The sequence below is a fragment of the Oenanthe melanoleuca genome, chromosome 3 (assembly GCF_029582105.1).
Source record: "Oenanthe melanoleuca isolate GR-GAL-2019-014 chromosome 3, OMel1.0, whole genome shotgun sequence".
Lineage (NCBI taxonomy): Eukaryota > Metazoa > Chordata > Aves > Passeriformes > Muscicapidae > Oenanthe > Oenanthe melanoleuca.
In genome coordinates, this window is record NC_079336.1 from 100,126,082 (window position 1) to 100,144,850 (window position 18,769).

At 45.3% G+C, this 18,769-nt stretch overlaps 2 long non-coding RNA genes across 5 annotated transcripts in view; one reads left to right on the forward strand and one right to left on the reverse strand.

Annotated features, from left to right (window-relative positions):
* Positions 1-18,769, forward strand: part of LOC130251744 (uncharacterized) — a 434,188-nt gene that overhangs the window by 410,112 nt on the left and 5,307 nt on the right. For all 4 annotated transcript variants that reach the window (XR_008840217.1, XR_008840219.1, XR_008840220.1 and 1 more), the window contains 3 exons: positions 1,815-2,016; positions 3,625-3,673; positions 4,283-4,332. This is a non-coding gene — a long non-coding RNA (uncharacterized LOC130251744). The remainder of the gene's footprint in view (positions 1-1,814; positions 2,017-3,624; positions 3,674-4,282; positions 4,333-18,769) is intronic.
* LOC130251745 (uncharacterized) overlaps positions 17,613-18,769 on the reverse strand; it is a 37,436-nt gene continuing 36,279 nt past the window's right edge. Inside the window, exon 4 of the long non-coding RNA XR_008840221.1 lies at positions 17,613-17,882. This is a non-coding gene — a long non-coding RNA (uncharacterized LOC130251745). The remainder of the gene's footprint in view (positions 17,883-18,769) is intronic.

The following is an 18,769-nucleotide window of genomic DNA, read 5'->3' on the forward strand; positions in this document are numbered from 1 at the left end:
TCTCAGACACTCAGTGGAGCAGAAGCAGGTTTTTTGAAAAGTTGCTGTTGGGGATGTCCCAAGTCAAAAAGCTCAGAGGGTCAGAGTCTCACTATCCTGTAGTCACCCCTAGAAATGTCTCTGGATAGAGGTGCTCGGGTACAGGAGTGACTTTCCTCACCCTGCATTTCAGGAAGGGCTGTAACCTTCCACATGGAGATCTGGTTTGCATTCATTGCTGGGCAGCAGCTGGGGTGGAAGTTCAGTCCAAGGGCTGCAATCTTGCAAATGCCAGCACTGGGCCCCAACTTGGCAACACAGACAGGAAAAGAGCTGGAAGTGCCTTTAAGAAACAGGTACAGAAAAATGTCTCTCATTCAGCCTGTGTCTGCTCAAGCCACTTGAAAGCTCCTACCAAGCCCAGGAACAGCAAAAGCAGAAGGAAACCTGGAAACACACCTAGGATGTTGATGGGGTGCACACACTCCTGCACTCCCTTGGGTTTTGAGCTCTGGAGCCTGGAAATTTGATTAGCTGGACAATATGTCCCCAGAAAGGGTTGCTGAGTCTCACCACACCTGAGGAAGTGGCAGTAATATTCTACAAAAGGGAAAGCAGGTATCCAGTGACCAAAATAAAAGTAAATTTGAATTTGTGGCCATTGTGTAGTTCAGTGTGGAGCGAGGAGAGGCAGCTGAGCTGTGCCAGGACATTGATAACCCTGTTCCACAGCTCAGTTGCCTTCCCAAGCCCCCAGGATGGGCAAGGAGACCCACGTCTGACACTGGGTGAAAGGCTGTGAGTGTTTCAGGGAGCATTTCCTTGGCTAAAGGATTGGATTTTCCCCCTCTCTGCAAAGCCTCCTCCCTGATTCAGCAGCAGCACAGGGAAGCCCTCCTGACCCATGAATAATTCATCTCCAGCGTGTGCAGGGGTTCAGAGCCTGACCCGGACAGTTTTTAGGGAAATAAGTGAGCATCCTGCCCCTGGTGCCAGTGCTGGGGGCTGCTCCATGGAGAATGGGCTGGAGTGGTGCCATCAGTCAGCAGGAGAGATGGCAGAGCAGCTGCCCTTCCTGCAAGGGGGTCTCCCTGAGCCCTCACTCACAGGCTCCTTTTTCCAGGGAAGTGGTTTTTATTTGTTGTGAGTTCTTCATACAGAACAAAACCTAAATAATGTAACATATTCTGGGCTCTGGGCAGATAAAAATTGAAAGGGCCGGGGTGTTTGTGCAAGTGGAATGATAGTGACAAGCACCACATGGGGTCCCCAAGGATGGTGTCGGGGGACTTGATCCCCCATAAAGTGAGGAAAGGCTCTGATGCAATGGTGTTCTACAAAACAATTTGAACATAAATGCCACTTTCTTTCCCATTACCAAATGACTGCCATTGTACCAGGATTTTTAATTTTTTTTAGTATATGTTTTGAGCACACTGAGACCAAAAACTTGCATTGTGATGGGGCTGCAGGAAGATTTAAAGGTTGTGGTGGACTAAAAATTGAGATGCAAATCACACTTTCCCACAACCTCCTGCTGGGCCCAAATTTTTATAGATCAGGTCCTGCAGTCCTGATGAAGAAGCAGTGATCTGCCTTTCATGGGATTCACAAATTAGTTGCAGTCCAAGGTGTCATTTCCTACGAAAGAACTGTAACTTACCAGGTAAAAGTTTGTCACTGAAGACAGTCCCAATATTCCATTAATTTTTCCACCTGCAGTGCCTTTCTCAGACAATGCAAACACACACATCACAGCTCTGCAACATGCTCTCACTGAATATAAACACACTGTATATATTGATCCTCTCCCTCTTGCTTTTTTTCTTCCCCAGCATGCAGGTGGTAAAACACTGACTGCCATGAACTTCATCAGGAGAAAAAAAAAAAAAAAAAAAAAAAGAAAAAGCTGTGGTTTGGAAGCAGCTGGATGGCAAACTGCAGACTGGGATGTGGCTGCCAAAACCACCACAAGGAGTCTGGGGCATAGAGGCGTTTGTGGAGCATTCTGTTTGCTAATTGCTCGTGGAATTTCAGGTGAGGAACATCCAGTGTAATTTGTTATAATAGGGAATAGCCTGGGTTTTGCTTTCCGGGGTGGCTTTTTTCCATCATTATTACTTTTATTTTCACTGCTGTTATTACAAATGCCTGCTTCTCTCTGGCTGGGAGCACAGTTCACAGAGGGGCTGTGGGGCAGCACCAGCACAAATCTCCAGGCCCTTCTGTGTCCCTGCTGTATCCCAGGGCAGGATCTGTTCCTGGCTGTGACAGGACAGATCCCTCTCAACGCTCACCTCTGCAAACAGAGGAATCTGCTGGGGGTTCCCAAGTGCTGCCTGTGGGCTCAGTTTGTAGGAGTTTTGAGCTGATTCTCTGTGCTCTGAACTGCTGAGGATTCCCAGGAACTGTTCTGGTCACTCCTTTCCCTCCCAGCTATTTAGAGGTTCCTACAGTGCAGAAATGTGCTGGAAATTATCACCAATGCATCTCTGGTTTGCATCTGGTTGCCATCCTGCAGCTTTAACTAGTCCTACAACTTACTGCCAATTATCTCCCAGCTAATGGTGATCCCTCCCAGTGCTGCAATGTTCAGGAGTCTGTGGGCATTAATGAGAATTAGCATTTGCTGGGGCCATGGTGGGAGCTCCTGTCTGCAGCATTTCAGGGGTCCTGGTCACTGGAATGTTTGATTGTCTCCTCCAGTAATTAGCACTGACACTGAGCAAGTTTTTCAGAGGTCTCACTTGGCTGTGCAGAGACTAAAGACACACTGGGCTCTGTCTGTAGTGAGGTCAGTAATAGTGTGTTTCCCAATAATAATGTATTTCCCAATAATACTGTATTTCCCTCCTTCTCTCCACTCCCCTACACAGGTAACACAGTGCCAAGGGATAGAGCCAGTGGCTGTCCTGCTGCCTTTCTGCTTTGTTGTCCTGCACGAAATGCTCTTTTACTGCTTTTTTAATGTGCAGAGAACAATTTAAACATTTTAACTTGAAGTCAGTTGCCTCCTTGGTTTGGGAATATGAAGGCAGTTAAAATGCCACAGGAATTTGGCACACCAGCAGTGGGTAACTCTGGTGGGCCCTTCCATGCCTGTTTAAAAGGGGGTACACAATCAGAATTAAAGCACAGGGAATACAGGAAACACAAGACCCTTGTAACCCTGGAGGGGTAGGTGAGCACGTGGCTGGTGCTTCCCTAGGAACACCAGTTGGCTGTTTGGAAGAAGAGGTGCTGGGGAATGTCTCCCTGCTCAGCTTTCCCAATTCTGCACATCCCCCCCGTGGCTCTGGCTTGGCCTGGCACTGCCAGAGCAGCTTTTTCCATGTGCTACTGTGGAGAGGAGGATGAGCTGCAGGATATACAAGGGGCTTTTTTAGAGCTCAGGGGCCAGGAGGGGAAGCAGTGGTCACGAGCAGAGGCTGGAACTTGGCTTGTTAAGTAAATCTCAGGCTGTAGCTGGTTTTAATTTATTTTTTGTTTTATGTGCAGGAGACTAGGCCTTGCAGGCCTGGCTAATATCAAAGCCTGGGGTTTTGTAGATTTTTAATCAAGGTCCACTTTGGGGGGTTCTGCTTTCAGAGCTTGTGGACGTGTAGGATTTTTTTGTCATGTTTTTCATTTTTTTTCTTGCTGCAGTGTCTGGATTTCTTTACTTCAACTTTTCCATTCTTCAGACTTGAGCCAAGTGAGTGATTTCAAATTACCCAGCACTTTCCAGAGATGTTTTTTTGTTGTTGTTGTTTGAGGTTTTTTTTGTTTGGGATATTTCTTTTCCTCAAGCAGACCTGCAGTCCAGTTTTTCTGAAAATCACAGATGGCATTGCAGTCCTACCCCATTGCCTCTCAATAATTTGGCATTCTTTGCACTGTCTGAATAGCTTATTGTTCATCAAATCTGTATGAAAGGAATTTTATATAAATTCTTTGTTTGTTTCGTCCCTCTGCTGGCAGGAAAAGTAAGTCCCAAAGTATTTCAGCAGGTGCTATTAATATGCAAATAATGGAGAGTACACTGGGTCTAATAGACCTCCCAACTACATGGGAGGTGTCGCTGTTGGAGCAAATTAGCTTTCTGTAATTTGCATGCTTTTCACAGCCTCCTGGGATTATATTTTAGATCAGAGACAATAAAAGCATATGCTGTTAGTTTTAAATGTAACTAATTTTAGACTTTGAAACCATTTTAACCTAACTTCTTAGTGTTAAACTGTTATTTGCAAAGAAACTTTCCACAGAGCTTGTAATTTGCATGGTCTTTCTGCTCCCCCATTAACTGCTCCATCTCTCTTTCCAGGTTGAAAGAGAAGAAGGGAATCTGCCAGGTGGCTGCATCTTGGAACACAGGTATTTCTCACAAAATCCACATTGTCCTACCCTGGTTCTTAGTCTGCATTTGGGTCCTGATGGGGTCTAGATTGAGCTTTTTATGTCAAACTTCTTCCCTCCCATTTGGCATCTCCATATGGTGTAAATCCATCCCAGAGTGATGCTGTGGCCCCTGCTGGCTGCTCACAGAGGGATGAGGCTGCTTGTATCATCAGGAAATGTTCTTTGTTCATCAAGCAAAGCAGAGTCCCTGAGCTGATGTGGCAGCAATGCCCAGTGTGGCTGCCTAGCCCATGCCTGGTGAGAGTCTGCTGTTTGGAACAAATGGGAAGGAAAGCAGGGATTTCAGAGTGGCCTCAGTCTGTAGAGTCACACATTACTGACTTGTGCTGGCACATTATCAATGGCACTTTGCAACTGGTATTGACAGCAGAAATGGCACTGTTGATGCTGCTTTGGGACAGTGGGAATGATGGGGCCTGTGGAGCTGTGTCTGTGTTCCAAGTGCTGCCCTGGCTGCTCCATGCTGGACTGGCAGGTGGGTGACACAGGGCAGCCACTGCAGCCCTGCCCCTTGTCCCCATCCTGCCCCTGTGGAGCTGGTAGGACCCAATTCCTGCTGCATGGAAGGACTGCAGTGAGGGCAGTGAGAGGAGCTGCAGACTGGGGTGTCTGTGGGGAAGGTGCAGAGGCAGCTCCTGTGTTTTGTCCCTGTGCCAGCTGTCCCAGTGCCCAGGGGTGAGGTTTGGGAGTTCCCTGTGCCACAGCTGCTCCATGGCTCATAGATCTCAGTGCAGGGTGTCCAGATCACTTGGGCTTGATAAAAATCCTTTATTTCAGGGGGGACAGAGTTCAGGGGTAGGATCAGACGTGTGGAGGAGATGGCAGCCAGGTGGAGATCAAGTTAACGCTACCAAATTTATTTCTGCCATGGGAAAGGTGAGAGAATAAGTCTGAGAGGGGTCCTTTGAGACAAGAAACTCTTGGGATGCAGTTTTGCCCCTACAGCAGTGTTGGTGAGACTGTTGGGGCCACAACTTTGCCATCAATGTTTTGTAGGTGTGTTTCACACAGACAGTGTATAGAAGCAGTTTGTTTCCCAAGCTCTTAAAGCTGGAAAATGCTGGGTGCTAATTTTTTTCTCTCATCTCACCCTAAATGTTTTCTGCCATTAATACCAGTGACCTCCCACTTCTGCTGCTTTTTATTAATGGGATGTTGCTTGCCTGTTATAAGCCTGGGCACTGGAGTTGGAAGCACTTGCTTTATTAAAAAATGAAAACAAAAAGAGAGAAAAAAGGGCTCTGATTACTCAGGTGTCAACAGAAAAAAACTGCGATGTTGTGCCAGATGGCTGCATTTGTGAAGCAGAGTGTAGTCAGAAGGAAAGTGGAAGGAGACAAGGCAAGTGTACATCAGGAGTGTGAAAACATGACCAAAATACCTTCAGCCTTGTTTCACCAACACTGGATTAGGAGGCAACTGTGGTGAGATGCAAGCAAAGCAAAGCAGAAGGGGACACTGTTTGGAAAACAGAAATGTCGTTCACAAAAGCTTTGAATTAACAAAAATCAGGGGTTTTACATTAAATGGGCCAGTGCCTCAGAGCGACGTGCCACGTGTGACAGAGTGAAGCAGTGGTGGCAGCAGGCTGTGTCTGGGCTCAGTGGGCACTGGAGCAGGATGTGCTGCACCAGTGCAGTGTCCCAGGGACTCCAGCACTGCCAGCACTGCCGTGGCTGCACGGGGCTGGGAAGGGTGTCTCTGCCCCTGCCCGCACAGGCAGGGTCTGGGTTATGTCCATCCCAGCAGTGGGCACTTGTGACACCAGCACTGGCTGGTTTGTGCCTCAGGCTCTTTGGCCTCGTTCCTCACCTCCTGCAGGAGCTTCCCTCAGCTTCTGCTGCCAGGGCAAAGTCCGTGCCAAGGCTGTAAAAGCCGAGCCCTTGGCAGGCGGGGGGCGGGGGCTTCGTTACCCTTTTATATCCTGAAACTGAGCCTGGGCACTTTCAGCTTCGCTTCCATGCTGAAGCTTTTGGCTGGCACACAGGGGAAAGTTTAGAACAGTTTGATCTCAGATCACAAATCCAACTTTTATTTCTTTTTCCATGCTTAAGCTGGCTCTGCCCAGACTGCTTTGGAGCTGCACGCTCTCTCCTCCTCTGTGCTGTCTCAGGGGAAAAGGAGGCACTGACATGGGCACAGAGGGGTCACTCTGAAGGTTTGGCTTCTTGTCTCTCAGCTTTGGTTTTATCTTGGTTTACAAACTTGGTGGTGCTTGAGAGTCTGAAATGCTGATGTTCTTAGGCTGCACTTTGATTAGAACACATCCAGGAAAATCTGTGGCAATTTTCACCCAAACCATTTCCAGGCAGCTTTCTCACCCCCCCAACCCCAAAACTACTTTCCCTTTTTGCAGGTACTTTCTAGCAATGAACTACATCCAGAGGTACTGAAGGTAGGTTACATTTTCAACAACAGGTGTGTAGAGAAAGTGGCAGGAGCATGGATCTCCCTCTGATCCCTGCTCAGGTACAACTAAAGCTTGAATGTGAGTTTCATTCCTTTATTTTTACAAAATCTGAATTTCTACACTAAGTTTGGATCAAAAGTTTATTCTCCATACCAGAAAGATTTTGTTTTTTCCATTTGCTACAAACTGCATTGTCTTATTTGGGGAGTATGTTCACAATTGAGAAAGAATTGCCTTTATTAACAAATCAAAAGATTGTGCTGTCAAAACTGAAATCGTTCTACCTTTTTATGTGCAAATTAGAGTTTCTGTCAAACCTTCAGCCATGGTGCATTTAATTTGTGGAAATATAAAAATATCTGGCTTAATATTAAAATATTCTACATGAGGAAGGAAATATTTGAAGTGATGCATTGCAGGCAAGATTCTTGAAAAATCAGAAATAAAGAAATAAAAGTGGTGCTTTAACAGAATTTATTTTCCCTACTTTTGCCAGAGTTCAGAGCAGTCCTTAGAAGTGTGTTGAAGTTATACAGGTGTCTGAATATCTGGTTGGATCATGGCCTTTGGGAGTGAACCAAGCTAAATCTAAGTGTGTCCAGGCCAGGGGACCTACATCCGCTGGGTTTTTCCTTAGGAAAGGGTCACAAGATGTTTATTTTTTTTTTAATTAATGGCAAAGGTACGGAGAAACTTTTCAGTTAATTCATTACAGTTGGGGAAAAACAAAAGCAACTGTTGGTTTCAGCATGGTAACTTGTGTTTTGGAAGGTATTTGTAGAGAAGATAAAATTCTGATTATCTGAAGCTGGGCCCTGGTTCTGTGTTTAAGTTTCCAAATAAAGAGCTGTGTGCTCAGCAAGGTGAGGCACTGATGGACTGAACCTGAGCTCCTTCCAGCACAAACAGTTTGGGTTTAAGCCTGAGGCAGCCCACACTCACCCTGAGCCTGGAGCTGCTGGTTTCCTTCTGCTCTTTGCAGGAACTCAGCCTGCTGTTGGCTTGGTTTTGTTGGGAGAACAAGGAAAAAACCCCTGCAGAGCCCCCTTTTCAGTGTGCTCAGTGTCTTTAGCTGTATTTTGGCTTATTAGGGTTTTTTTAAGGCATCCCAGCAGGCTACTTCATGTTGAATTCCCAGCTCTCCTGTGACCCAGGAGCCTTTCCTGTGGCTCTTTGGGAGGAGGGTCCTGTCCAGGCAGGCTGTGTTTGCCATCATTTGTTCCAAACACATATGAGAGTATCTCGTCCTGTCTTTGGGGAGGTGTTAATGGGGTTGAGTTCATTTCACCTCATTTTTTCCAAGGCCTGAACCAGGAACTTTTGCTCTTCTGCAGAGCTGAGAGGAGAGGAAGTGGCTGTTCCTTGAGGAGCAGCTTTACTCCCTGAAGTGCCAGTGCCATTGTCCCATGGAAAAGGCCACTGGAGCAGTGCATTAGTGGTGCTGTGGCCAAGCTGGGATGTGCCCATGGAATCCCAGGGCAGGTGTTGTTCCCAGACACCTGGCTCCAGTGGAAGAGCCCTTCCCACTGCACCTCTAGGGTCACAACCATCCACTTCTGTGCAGAGGGTGCAGAAAACATTCCATGAATTGCTGTCATCTGTCAGAAGTTCCTTTTGGGGGTGAATTATTGCCTGCAGGCACCCAGAGCACTTGGTCCCCTACAATTTAATGCCACTGTTGTCAGCAATGCAGAATTCCAGCATCCAGGGTTTTACATTTAGTTCTGGCTCATCTCTCCAAGGGGGTTCCTACAGGCTGAACGTGCAGTGCACTGCATGGGAAGGTGTTTATTAGGCCATTAGCCAGAATTAATGGGGAGGCAGCTACTGAGGCTGTCCCAGGCTTTGCCCACGTTCTCTTTTCATACCCACACTCCAGCATGAATTACATGATGTTCATAGAGACCAACAAAGTGGTTTGGGTTGGGATCTCCTCTTTCAGGCCATAAACATATGATCCAGCCACTCCATAAAGTACATTGCTCCAGCTTTCCATGAATTCTCAGGCATAGTTGTGGCACACAGCAGGGTTTGGGTCTGGTCCCTCCAGCCAGAGAAATCCTGCCCAGCACAGCTCCAAGGCACTGTGTGAAACAGGCACTGCAGCTTCACCCAAACTGGTGAGTTCTGCCTCTGCTGCAGTCACAACTTCCATTATTTTTCTAAAACAGTGGACACTGTTCTGTCCCCCTGCTTCCCTGCAGGGATTCAGGGACAGAGCTCTCTGAATGCCACAGTTTGCTGTGGTGGGAGCTGCAGGATGGAGGTGAGGGCACTGGTGAGATGGGCACCTCCCTGTCAACTCCTCCCCTGCCAGCCTAGTGCACTTGATCCTTTCATTGGCCCATGTGCAGGCTGGACAGCTCTCTCTTTATTATTGCTATTATGCAATCAGATACTGCTTACCTACACAACATGCTGGAGATTCACTATTTATACAGAAACCATGTATACCAAGACCCATTTTCTCCATGGTGATTGCAGATAGTGTGGAAAGCTCTGCATTAGTAGAGCAAAAGACACAGGATTATTTGGTATAATTCACAGCACTTCAAAATACATATATTTTCATAATACTCTAAATCTACACTTGGGCTGGTAACTCGAGCTTTGCTGTAGTGCTGTCATCCTAAAATTGGGGTGGTGCCATTTTTTCACTGGAACAAGCCAACCTGGAAGCTCATTAAGCATGGGATTTGTGGTGAGTGACCATTGTGCAGTGTTTGTGAAACTGCTGAGGGCTCAGGAGATCCCTGGCACCTCCAGAGTAAAGGACTTGGGGAGCCAAGCTGAAAACTCGTTTTCATACAATTTGGGCTTTGGGCTGGAAGGGAACCTTGATGATCCAACCCCAAAAAAGGCACAACTCAGGGAAAAAAAAAATTAAAGGAATTTTGTTTCTTGGGTTGAAAAAGAACCACTGGGTTAATTTTAATGAGTTCATTTTATTTAGGAATAAAGTATCTTTTAGTATTTCTTTTGGATAAAATTTTGTGCTGCATGTACTTGATGTTGTTTTCTGACAAGGTGAGTAAGGCAAACACCTCAGATTAGCATTTCTTATTTCATATCCATTCCTTTCTTGTCTTATCAGGACCATCCTTGGGCTGCACTGACCTGGGCATGACTTCATCCAGGCCAGTGCTGGATGAGCCTCCAAGATTCCTGCCACTTAAATTCACACAAACATCCAGCTCCATCCTGTGAAAATCTCTAAGCCCAGCTTTAAATACACAATTTTAAAAACTCTTTCTAACCAATGGTAGCCTTTGGCAAATTCTTACCATTTCCTAGTGTTGGTACAGATTTTCTAATAAAAATGCAGATGGCAATTTCTGACAGCCATTTACAATTTTTTCACCCAGCCATCAAGTGCACTGAGCGCTCACCACCCTCACAGCAAAGCTTGTCTGCCAGAGACAGGATTTAAAATGTCCCTCCTTAAGTGATTGAACTTACCTTACCCTCCTGAGACCACCATGTGAGGGTTTATCCTTTTCTCCTTTCACCACTCATGTCTCTGGGATTTTGCTGGGCACTGTGGGGTGTTTGCCCACCTCTGGAAATCAGCTGTATAATTCACATGTCTAGCTTCAGTTGCTTGGTGGCCAGGGCTTTTCTTTAGTACCATGGATTAAAATGTTCCAGTTGTCTCCTGAAAATCTTCCTCAGCCCATCCTGGGAAAAGGAAATGTGGTCAGACAAGCTTTTCCCTCAGTTCCCAGCTTTTCCCACCTCTAAACCCGAGGTCACCCATGTACCTGATTTCCCAACCCTCTAATCAGTTACATATTTTTAAATAATTGTCTGAAGAAATGGACAGAAATTGTGAGGATCATTACCAGTGAGAAGCTGCCTTCACTGCTGCATCCCCCCATATATGTATTTGCTTCTCTGTCTTAACACCTGAAATGTTTGGGGAAAAATGTAAACATGGCCAGTGACCGCATTTAATGCAGGAGCTTTCACACCTCTGGGCTCTGTATTTATAGCTCTGTCATGTTTCCTTCTTGTACTGACCTGGAGAAGAGGATCTTTTTATTTTTTTTCCTTATCTGATGAAACGGTTGTCTGTCATGATGTGGTTATTGCAGCACAAAATATTGCCTAAAACTTGACCCTGAACAAATTTTGTACAAGGGCAGTTTACCCCAGAATTCCAAAGAAGGTGAAATCCTCCTTGTGCTCTCCAAAAGGGGAAGCTGCTTGTGGTAAATAAAACAGGGGTGAGTCTTAAAATCCATCATGGAACCTCAATTTTACATGCAGGGTCTCTGCTCCTAGTGTTTTGTACTTGGAGTTTAACATGGATTAACATGGATTTTCATTGCTGCACGAGTCAGAAATTTTAAAATTACATGTATTCATTGTGTCTGGCTTGAATAACATTCAACGTACTTCCAGCCTTATCAAATGATGCTGTTCAATGACTGTTGCCAACCAAAAACAGGAATAATTTTTAATTAATTAGGACATTCACAAATTTCCCATCCCTTTCCATGCACATTTTCCATGAACAGACTGTGACTTTTAGGTGTGTTTTTTTTCCCATTAGACATAATTATTCCCAAAGTCTTTTGTGAAGGGAAGATGGCTTTTCCTACCTCTGACACATGGTATTTGTGAAGCAGACAAGAGGTGCTGTGCTCACAGACTGCTTAGTGGGGCTGGTTCTTTTCCCTGATTGAATGGATGTGACCTAGGGAAGTTTCTCCATTTAAGTTAGTTGTGTTATTTGTTCAGGACTTCTCTCTGCAAATATTTTAAGTGTTCTGGTTCACTCTGTGTTAGAACGGCTGGAGGTAGCAAATGCAATCCCTGGCCTGCTGAAATGCACAGGAAATATTTCATATGGCAGTGCAGGACTTTATTCTTCCAAAATGCAGAATCCCTAGTTAAGGGCTTAACAATAAAATATTTACTCACTCTGCTGAGTCCCTCATCCACCACTGCTCGTGGGCCCTTCATGAGCAGTTACCCCAGCTCCTCCTCACCACTGCAAACAGGAACCTTCACTCTGGTTACTTTTTAAGAGCTGTAGTAAAAAAAAACGAATGTAAAGAGGTGCTGTCCAAGCCCTTTAAAAGTCGAGTGCATGAGCAGCCGCACTCCCCTGGCCAAAGGGAGGGCTGGGTGGTTTGTTTTGCAGTGAGACACAAAGCCAAGAGGGCTCTGTTTTCACATGCTAATGAAGCCCAAGGTGACAGGAATTTGGCAGAGCCTGATCCCAGCAGCTGCAGGCCAGGATGGAACTGGCCAGGGCATTACATTGAAGCATCACTGAACACAAACCTACAGCCTGCTCCTAAAACTTCATCAGAAATGAATCCAGTGCCAAATGCCCTTGCCATAGCCCAGTTTTTTGGCAAGGTGCTTTTCAGATTAGGCTATAAATATTTTAGTGATCGTTTGCTTTCTTTCCAGAAGTACTTTGGAGGTGCTAAAAGTCTCCAAAATGTGCCCAGTGAGCTCCCAGGGTGAAGCATCAGTAAAAGGACACTCACCCAGCAGAGATGCATTTCAGAGCACATGCTGTACATCATTAGGGATCATCTTCAAACTTTACCCTTACTTCAGAAAAGAAAAATAAGAAAAAAGATCAGACTGTATTATACATTTTTAAAGCAAATTTCTGAAGTTCAGCTCTTGTGTGCCAAGCCCTGAACAACACAACAACTGCCCCACATCCAAGTCAGTGGTGCTGCTCTAATCCCAATTTGGGGTGCTCTGACCATTTCAGGTGCCACAGGGGCGATGGCTCTGTCCCAGGAGTGCCACTGGGCATGGGAAGATGTGCCCACAAAAAGCTCCTGCCAAGTAAAACCAAACAGAAAGCCCAAACTCTGCCAGACCAGGTGATTTATTTACCATCAGGTGAAGCAGGGCTGTTCTTTGCCACTTCTTTCTGCACAGGAATTCAGCTCTGCATTTTAACAGGAAACGTTGGAAATAAAACATTTTCAGATGAGGGGAGAAATTCCAAGTTCCTTAAAATTACTGTGAAATCGATAAGTAAACAAACACAGGGTGTTGTATTCAGTCACCTCTCTTTCCTTTTTTTCCCTGAGAAAGCCATTTCCAGCTGGATTTTCCCCAAGATGTTAATACTGTGCTGGGTTTTATGCTGACTGAAGCAAGGTAGCAAGTGGTTATTGCAGGCCTGATGTGCCTGTTCTGCCAGGGAGCAGTGTGAGCTTTCAACTCAGAAAACAAGGTGAACTTTGTTGGGTCATCAATCTGCTTTTGCCTGCCTTGGCCAGGTATGTGCTCACAACGAGGATGACTTAATTCAGGATCAGTTTATTTGTACTTTCCTTAGTCAAAGCCTGAGTTATAAGGGTGGAAGGTGTTCAACCCCAAGGTTTTTTAGTTTTTCTTTCTGGAAAACAAGTTCTTCTTTTGAAGAACTGGTCTGAAGTTTGTAATAGTAGCTTTGTAGGCAGTTAGCTCACAGAGCTGATGTTCCAGATTGTGAAACAAGAAGCTGAAATATTAGAGCCAGGCAAAGGCAATCTTCCCATTTTCTGCTTCCTAGAGTGTGCTTGCAAAGGAGAACCACTCTTCACTTGCTCCTCTTCAGCACAAATTCCTGTTCCATCCCCTTCATTCCTCAGATCTAATGCATCAGATCAGAGGCAGGAATACAGCTCTGTGACACAGCACCAGCACTGAAGATGGGCTTTAAATGGTGCCACTTCTTCGATTTAGTTGGATTTTGCCTGAAAAATAATATGCAAATTAAAGCATTATTCACAAAGGTGTGCACCATACTTAAAAAATATACCTTTAATGCTCAGGGTCCAAACATTGTTGTTTTCTGTTTCAAATCCTTCATCAGCTCCATTTCCCCTTTGTCTTCTTTCTATAGGCCTGATGCTGCTCCCAGGATGTGTGTGCTTGTATTTGTGTGTGTGTGTGTGTAGGCCCATGATTGTTTCTACTGCTAAAGCTGGCAACGTAGCTACTGTTTTCCAAGCTCAGTTACTATTTTGGCAAAGCATGGGTATTTGGGGATACAAAAACTGCTCAGCCGCCTTAAGGGAAAAAATTCCATAGCTTTTTGTTTCCATACTTTCCAGTTTTCCACTCATCAGTCGCAGGCTCTCGTTGAAAAATGTCTTTCAGTGTTGGAATTTCTGAAGAGCAAACCCCAGCAGTGGAGAGTTGAGTTCACTCTCTCTGAGCAGGACTGGCTGCTAATAAGGGAATAAATAACAAATAGCACAAGCAGATGAATATTAACTAATACCAAAGCACACCTACCCCTCTGAATTACTTTCTCTGTTCACATTCTTGCCATTTGAGCAGCAGGGCAGCACCAGCTCTCCTCACATATTGCAGCCTGAGAAAACAGCTCCAAAGGGCCAAAAGAAGCAAATAAAATGTATTTGTTATTATGGCTGACCTTAGGCAGGCAGTATGTGGAGCTGCGGGAATCATTCACGGAATCTCTGATTATAAGTATGGTGATAACTGGTGAGACTGTGCTGAACTACTGTGAAACAATTCAGGTAGTCAGCAAACAGGGCTAATTGCTAGTTTGGGGGAGATTATGGGTAATTTAGTGCCCACTGAGGGCTTCTACCTAAAAATAAGCTTTTTTTTTCCTCCCGTTGGACAGCACTTGCATGTTAATGTAGAATTCCTGATGCAATTACATGTGAAGAGGACATTCAGATGCACTTCCATAAATGCCCTTCTGCTTCTCAATTACATTAACTGTCTTTGTAGATCCTTTGATAGAAACCATATTCTTGACTTTTTTTTTAAACAGCGAGCAGGCGCTGAGCTAGACTTTGCTGTTATCCAAGATGTCCCGATCAAAGGGCTGAGGGTAACACAATAAACACAAGGCAAGAAACTCCTGGTGGTTTCCAACACAAACTAACGGGAAAGTGTCAAGTGAGCAGCTACTGACAATTCCAGCCCCGAAACCAAATGTTCGTGTGTGAAACTCCACCTTTGAGGAGGAAGAACAAATACCCACAGAGTGTTTTGGCTATAATTACTTCATTTAAGGGGAAAAAGAAAAAAGTGCTGAATTCACTTTGCTAAAGTCAAGGCATTAATATTTTTGGCATGTAAAGATGTAAACCAAATGTTTAAATGAAATGTCATCCCCTGGGCTCACGTTTGCCCACTGAACTATGGTGCAAACCCTCCACAGACCTTCATACAATACACATTTTTCAGTTCATTGAAGAAGGCCCCCGCTGCTTCTCAAGGAAAACTAACTTGCAGAAGCAAAATAAATAGTGGCGTGGCAGTGCAGCGGCGCACAGATGTGCAGCACTGCCGGCTTTTCCATCAGATAAGGAGCATCCAGACATAATCCCTGCCGTGTCTGGGACACGGCGCTGCCCAAGTATGGCCTGGCCGGCACATGCAGGCTCTGCTCGGCCTGGAGGCACAGCAGCCCTGTTATGTCTGGGGCCAAATGTTTGTGTAATCGAGCCTGGCCTTTGAAACAGCCTCAGGAATGGGGGCACACATGGGGCTTTGTGAGGAGCTGTCAGGGATCAGGGATGTACCTGCTGCACGGGGACCTTGGCTGTGAGCTGGGGAGCTTCCAGCGGCTGCCCATCCAACCAGCGGGCTGCTCCTGGAGAAAAAATTATAGATACATATACAGATATATACATATATATATATAGATACATGTGAGGGCCAGCAAGGTGATTAGAGGGGTGGAGCACCAGTCCTGTGAGGAAAGGCTGAGAGAATTGGGGTTGTCCAGCCTGGAAAAGAAAAGGCTTTCACCTAATTGCCTTCCAGTACCTGAAGGGAGCCTGCAAAAGGGAGCCTTGGCGTGACAGGCCAAGGGGGAATGGCTTCAAATGGAGAGGAGGTTTAAACTGGCTGCTAGGAAAAAAATCTTCCCTGTGAGGGTGGGGAGGCCCTGGCACAGGATGCCCAGAGAAGCTGTGGCTGCCCCATTCCTGGAAGTTTCCAAGGCCAGGCTGGATGGGGGTCTGAGCAACCTGGGATAGTGGAAGGTGTCCCTGCCCATGGCAGGGGGTGAGATGAGCTTTAAGGTCCTTCCAATCCAAACCATTCTGTGATTCTAAATGTGTTTGTATCTATATATAAACACACAGAGAGATATATAAATACATTTATATACACATATATATGGCCTCATTTTTAATTGTGGGCCCTGGCCCTAACTGCACTGTGGCATACGAAGGGTTACTGCTGGCTGCTTTTAGGCAAGACACCTCTAAAAAAGAAAAAAAAAAGTAAATGTAACCCTACAGAAATACAGCTCCCTGGGCCTGTGGTAGTTCCTATTAAGATATACAAAGTATCTCAGCAAGGGAAAATTTAACTTACATACAACACATGATTTTAAGTAAAGAAATATTGATGGAGTGGGGGGGGGGACGACAAGTATTTTTTTAGCTCTAATTTATGGCTGAGCAGCTTCATTTTAGGTACTTCATGGGAATATTTTAAACCAAGCCTGCATAATATTAAAATAAGTTAAAATGTATGTAAAATTTATGAGAGCATGTCAGGTGCAATGCTTGATAAAGTAAGTTTAATGCTTCAGAATTTTTTTCTTCAGGCAGAGAAAGCTGAATCCTGCAATTCTAGGTTACAGTATAATTTTAGAAACTCTTTTCCATTATACCATTCTTTTATTAATGAGATCCAACCCAATTTAACAAAAAGAGGTAAATTCCTAAAGAGTTTGTGGAAAGTCCTCAGCAGGTTGGAAGCAGGGAGTGCGTGATAAAAGGGGGTATTCTCCTGTTCATAGGCTCTATTCCATTTGACAGAAACACAGAGGAAATCAATTCACAACAAACTTTCCAAGGGTGCCTCTCCAGTGCGGTTTTCCTCTTGGAAACGCCGCCTGCCTCCGTGAGCAAACAAAAGCTTTGGCAGTTGACAGGGGCTGTACATCACTTTGAGAACTCTTCATTTACTGGGGGTGTGTCATGTTGCTTCATTGTGTGACACTCCCAATTATCGTGACAGAGCTAAATGACAAAGTACTGTCACCCACTGCAAATCCAGAGCAGCTTCTTCCCATTTTTGTGCCTGGTCATGGGAACGTCGCTGAGCCGGTACAAAGGAGCGGCAGGAGCCGCAAACAGGGGCTGCGCTGGCTGCAAACTGCTCTGCTCTGCTCTATTAAAAATTCAGCTCCTCGGCAGTATTAGATCTGAATTTACTTCCATCAGACAGAAACTTAGCATATCTCATTCTTCCATTATAAAATATTGACATCAGGAATAGTGAATCCTGAAATGAAGATTAGAGATGAAAACTATGTGCTTGGTAATTATCATTTTTTTCTTTGTTATTATTCCTTTCCTCTGAGGATTGCACAGGCTGTTGCAAACAGTAATGAAGTTAGCATGCAATGCCAATGCAAAGTGTGCTGCAAAGTTATTCCTTCCCTCATTACGGATGAGGCAGCGGGAGGAGGGAGATTTCCCCAGCCAAACCCGCACACGGGCGGGACAGCCCCCGCCTCACGTCTTAATCAGCATCCCTGGTGAGGAGACCCTCAGTGCCATCTTGTTTCTGTCTCCTTTTGTTCTGCCATTTCCCTGGGCTTTTTAGGTCTGCACTGGAGCTCAGAGCTATTAATATCAATGACACTTTTTTTTGTCACAAACCAAGCAGCCAGTTCACAAATCCTTTCACTGCCCTGTCTCGTAACGCTTTCGAATAACCAGAGCACTGGAAAACACAGTTCCAGGCATGGAAACATCCAACCCCTCCATCCCAATAGCCCTTCTTGAGGCCTGACACCACAGTGTGAAGAGATCAACACGTTGGTCAAGCTGCATTGGGATAACCCTTTGTTTCCTGCCTGTGCAGACAGCCCATGGCTCGGGATGGCTTCCACCACAAAAGCCATGGCACCACCCCCTGAAATTCCCACTGGCTGGTGAACTCAGTCCTGGCTGGTGCCTCTGGCCTGAGGTGACCACGTTGAAAGGTCCCCCTTGGTGAGATGGGGTTGTTTGAGGGCCTCCTCCACATCCTCTTGAATCCTCCTTGTGGTCTGCAGATGTTCTTGAGGAGTCTGATGTATCCCAGGTGCGACATCGGATACCGAGTTTGTCTCATGTGCTTCCTACAAAAATCAATCCAAGTCAATACACTGCCCACCCTCCTCCCACAGTGCTTGCAGAGGTTCAAACAGGACCAATTACTCTTAAGGTGGAATTGTCAGGTGTCAGATGAGAACAGAGAAGTTGAAGCATTATATATAGGAACAGATTTATTTAGAGGACTTGAAGAATTTGTTTTGCTATCAACAGGTCTGTGAGAAGTGCTTTTAGAGTACAGTCCAGTAGAAACTAATACCTTGTAAAATGACTGGGGAATGTTGTTTGGGTTTTGGGTTTTTTTTCCCTTTCTCTTCTTTTTGCACCGATCAAACACAGAGCTGCCCCCTAAGGCAGGTAAACTCACACCCAAGCTCAAGGCAGCTGGTGTCAGTAAAGATCCTGCCCTTGGAGGCATTTGATCAGAACTCTTCTTGCCAAACACATCCCCTTTCTGGTTCCCATTTCCCCATGCTTCATTTATATGTAATATATAAATATCTTTGTCACACACTCAGTTTTTTGTGTTTAGTCCAAAACTGAGAGCCCTGCCAGTCTCCAAATCTAAGCTTCATGTGAACCTCTCTGTCCCTGCCAAGCCCACAGCACACAAATACCACAGCATATTATCATCACACAAGATGTTAAAGTTTAACAGTTCTCATCCCAGAATACCAAACCCCTCTCCCAGCACTCCCAACAAATCAATATGCATTATTATTACATGCTCAGATACTACATCAGATTTCTGCTCATGCCAAAATTTCAGCTAGCTGTTCCCTGGAGTATTTATGCTTGTGTACTGTATTTAACAACAGCCCATTCAAAATGCTCACAGCTCCTAGGAATGAAATGCACATAATTTAGGAATAGCTGTCTGGCTATTCAGGCATCATGCTGTGTCAAGGGAAAA